A 5145-nucleotide genomic window follows, 5' to 3' on the forward strand; every position below is an offset into this window, starting at 1 on the left:
TGCCTTGTCAAGTAACCACTCAAAAATTGGGTCTCAATGCCAAAGATGTTGATATTTTCGACATGACAGGATCCAGTGCAGAACTTTTCTCTGCAAGTAACCATACCTGTGTCTATATATACCAAATTTGTTATTCTGGAACTTCAAATCCGATAATATACCCATGTCATCTGTTACATCTTTGGTCACCAAGTCAATGCCCTCTTGTTATACCCTGTTATCTGTTCTGTGATGTTTTCTTTCTTCTCAAGAAGAAATTTCGTGAAGTTCTCTCCTGCAAAGAATTTATTGCTAACTGCTTGATCATGGTGTCGCATTTTTCGAATAATAGAAGAACTGTTCTTCAGCAATATATTGAATGTGTTGATATATCTTGGGAAACAATTTCATTCGACACAATTGCTGTGAGGAAGGGATACAAAAAAAATTCTTGGCCTTGAGTACTGGTTCAGACACGCCTGGGCTTCCATATGTAAGGGATTAGCATGAATTACACTGGTTGTCTGGGTGACATTGGGGGTGTAATGCTTATGACAATCTGTCTTGGAGATTTTAAACATGGATGATCAAAAAGCAAGTTATGGGTACGTTAGTAGAGATGGCACAAGTAGCTTCAGAATGGCTGAGTAGATAAAAGAAATATGAAATCTGGATCTGCAAGGAAGCTGGTTGTTGTTCGTGAATAAGATCACTGAAATTGGTCTCTGTGTTTGAGGCATTGATCATCCGATCCACTCCTGATTCTAGCTAATATGGTTCTGTTCAGAACTTGAACCTGTTAGACTTTGATTTGGGCCCTAAAATACCTGATCTTGACATGGTGGGGCAAGCAACCCAATAAACTACTCAACCAGGTAGTCTTCTGAATTTCCTTATTAAGGATTGATGATTGAAAAGTCTTCTTTCTTTATACTGATTCCAACTGATCCAGAATAGAAACATGATAAGAGCCATAAATTTTGTTTTTTATTTTCTTGTACCTTGCAATCGGACAAGTCCCTAAAGCCTGGACACCCTTCTTTACATCTGAGGGATAAAATACATTTTAAAAAGGAAAATTTGAGAATCTTTCTCAGTATCAGCATGGTGGGGGCAATGCAATCCAAAAAGCAGCTTCTGGAGTGAAATGTTTCCAGGTATCTTGAGGGGGAGATACAACAACCACCAATGACATTAGAGCCCTTGATTTAATATATTCCCTATTCAATGGATAACTTTGTGCATTGTTTTCCTGCTTAAATTCCTAAGAGTTCTAATGTAATAACAAATCTCTTAATCAGGAAAGCTCTTTCGGTTTCGCGTCCAAAAGAATGGCCGATTTTTATTGAGTGGAACTTTGTTCACCCCCACCTCCTGCCCGTTTTGGAAGTATTTCCCTTACATGGAATGAGGCTAGTTTAGCTGATCTTCTTGTTCTATGTTTTCTACAAAAGTAGACTACTATTATAAGTAAGAAAAGAAACTTGAAAAATAGAGGAGAAGATGGAGCAAGTGAGCAAACCACCTGGAACAGATTTAATTCAGGTGTTCTCTTTGATGTGGATGGGGCCTCAAAATATTAATAATAGCCCCTGTTCTTCCTCATTAGGTGGGAAATATCCTTTTACAAGATGATTAACAATAATAAATGACCCATTGAACCAACATAATTCTGGTTTTAAAGTGATGTGGTTGTATAATTATTTTTAATTATATAACGGACCTACAACTGTCTAATTCATGTCTACAGAAATCATTCTTGCTCAAGCTTCCTCTTCATTGTTTAGATACCTTAGTAATAATATTGATTAGATTTGGATATTACTTCTTTTACATGACCAAATTAGCTGGCTTAACTGGAACCAGCATGGGGCATGTTATAACAGGTTTGATTCAATCAAAAGGGAATTTGAAGCTTGCCCACTTCAATTCTTTTAAAATCTGAAAGTCAACCCCCGTTATCTTAACTACCCTTCAAATCTAAAAACATATCAACCATAGCTTAAACCTTTTAGCTTTGCTTAGTAGGTAACCCTTTTTTTCATGGGTCATAGAAAAAAAGAAAGAAGCTGCTCAGAGAGAGAGAGAGAGAGAGAGAGCAATGGTTTAGCATCTCTTTTGAATTCCATCATTGAATTAGGAGATTTTCAATGATGTTCTTCAATGTGGGTTTTTTTAGAAATACAAGTTGAGGAAAAGCAAAGTTATAACAGGGTGATATGAATGGTATGTTATGTCTGATGAAGGATGTTTCTTTAGCTTGCATATATGTTTTTGCCTGATGAAGCTTAAGAAAATCACTCTCTCTCCCTCATGGTCCATCCCAGAGGGTTGTAGCACCTGGGGAAAACGAAAGAAGAGTATCAATTCAAAGATCTTCCAAGATAAATTAAATTGGTCATGTGGTCACAGCCATATATATATTTACTTTTATCTATGGAAGGCTATGAAATCTGAGGGCAGAGAATCATCAGATCATGTAATGATTGAGATAGGGCCACTCAATAGTTCACTTTCACTTTGATTTTGATAGTAAATTCCTCTTTTTGAGAAGGTTAATTTTTGAAGCTGCATTGTCCCCACCACATGTATCTAACTATGGAGAGATAAGAGTCACTGTCTTTTCACTGAAGAGGCAATAGAAATGGGAGAGGGTCCCCCTCCCTCTCCTTCCTTCCTTCTTTCTTTCTTTCTTTCTTTCTCTCTCTCTCTCAACTTCTAAGGCCTGTTAAAGAAAAGCTGGAGAAGAACAAACTCAAATGAATGAGTAGTCATTGACCCGTGCATTCACAAGGTAGCAAATTGAGGTCCCACACCTTTGTATCATAATAACATGGGAGAAAGGTAGAAAAGGTAGAAGAAAGGTTTTTTTAAGTACATGATGAAAAGATCTCATGGTCTTTTTGATGATTAAAAGAAATGTAAATATATAAGGAAATGCAGGTTATGGTCTAATTCTCGAGTCTGTTTTTCGATCGGTCAGATAAAGGTCTATGCTTTTCTCATACTTCTTTACTGCACAATACGGATGATCGGATATGAAGAGAACACGACCTCTACTCTAATGGATAGAATATCCGAAATCCTGTTTTTCTTTCTCAGACAGATGGAGAGATTCAACAAGTGGGTACCCTGTAAAAATTACATCAATGCCAGGATCTCACTTACAGGCTCCTGTTGCACTGAAAAAAGCAAAAGCAAAATAGAGAATCAGTTCAGTGATGATAACTCAACTACTTCACTCACTCATTTCTTTTCATTTGGCATTAATGTCTTCTTGTTACATTGGATTGATTCTCTCAATCCATTGTCTTCCCATTTTTATATATATACATATATGTTGTCTTCTATGGTGTTGACCCAAAAAAAGTCTCCAATGGTCATCACATTTAAACACTTTCACAGGTTTAGGAAGAATGGTATAATAGCCCCTGTTCTTGCCATTAAAGACCAAATTTAAATTTGAGCTTTCCAGCACATAGTGCCACTAGAAATCATTCTCTCTCCCTCCCTTTCTAGATTAAACATAGCTTGTCCCCCACAACATATCTAAAACATTAAGCATAGGGTCTCTGATCTAATACCCATATGATAGATTTGATTATATCTAAATTTTGTGGATAATTCTTTTTTTTTTGACCAAACACAGACAAAGAAATTCATTCAGAGAAACAAGTCTGGGGAAATCCTCCCAGCAAGAATAGAGTACAAAGGATCAAGACTTCGTGGTGGCTGCATCCACCAAACTTTAGAAATACCCAAATAACGAGCACATCTGGCTAATAGATCTGCAGAAACATTGTCTGCTCTCGAAATATGAACTACTAAACAAGTGTCAAACCCCAGCAAAACTGGCTTTTGAACCTATTGGGTGAACCAGAAGGAGGTGAAATATAAATCTTTGAAAACCTTATCATTGTAGGATATAGTGGTTAGAAAGATATATTAAGGTTTACACGTGCTAATGCATCATTTCCCCTTGTAGCAAATATCACAAGGAAGGAAAAAAAATAGGGTTTTTAAAGATGAAAAGGAAATTAGTACCTTGGGACTTATGCCTTATTGGGTTCTTATCATTATAAGAATTAAAAGCACCAGACAATGAACCCAACTTGGAAGATTGATTAGATAAGAATTATCTTGAGAAGATGAGAGAGAGTGTGGGGTCATTGAGGATTGATGATGATTAGATTAAGAGGCAAAAAGTCAATTCTATAACCCTAACTTTTACTTTCCTTTATCTAAAATTCAATTCCATCATCTACATCTACTTGTATTTATTTTGACATTTTCTTTGAGCAATATTTTTTAAAATTGTTATAAATTTATTAAAAAAATTTATAGGTCCCCCACATTACCGATGAATTATAACCAAACTAACCCTAACTTTTACTTCCCTTTGTCTAAAACTCAATTCCATCAGCTGCTTGTATTTATTTTGACATTTTCTTCGAGTAATATTTTTTAAAATTGTTATAAATTTATTAAAAAATTTGATAGATCTCCCACATTACTAATGAATTATAACCAAGCTAACTCTAACTTTTACTTCCCTTTATCTAAAACCCAATTCCATCATCTACTTGTATTTATTTTGTATTTTATTTGAGTAATAATTTTTAAAATTGTTATAAATTTATTAAAAAAAATTATAGGTCCCCCACATTACTGATGAATTATAACCAAGCTAATCCCTAACTTTTACTTCCCATTATCTAAAACCCAATTCCATCATATACTTGTATTTATTTTGTATTTTCTTTGAGTAATAATTTTTAAAATTATTATAAATTTATTAAAAAAATTTATAGGTCCCCACATTACTGATGAATTATAACCAAACTATCCCTAATTTTTACTTCCCTTTATCGAAAACTCAATCCATCATCTACTTGTATTTATTTTGACACTTTCTTTGAGTAATATTTATGAAATTGTTATAAATTTATTAAAAATTTTGATAAGTCCCACATTACTCATGAATTATAACCAAGCTAACCCTAACTTTTATTTCCCTTTATCTAAGACTCAATCCATCATCTACTTGTATTTATTTTGACACTTTCTTTGAGTAAAATTTTTGAAATTGTTATAAATTTATTAACAATTTTGATAAGTCCCACATTACTAATGAATTATAACCAAGCTAGAATTGTAAAACTCATT

The sequence above is a fragment of the Hakea prostrata genome, chromosome 5 (genome assembly GCF_041222555.1).
Source record: "Hakea prostrata isolate BN-2017 chromosome 5, UWA_Hpros_2, whole genome shotgun sequence".
In the NCBI taxonomy this organism is placed as follows: Eukaryota; Viridiplantae; Streptophyta; class Magnoliopsida; order Proteales; family Proteaceae; genus Hakea; species Hakea prostrata.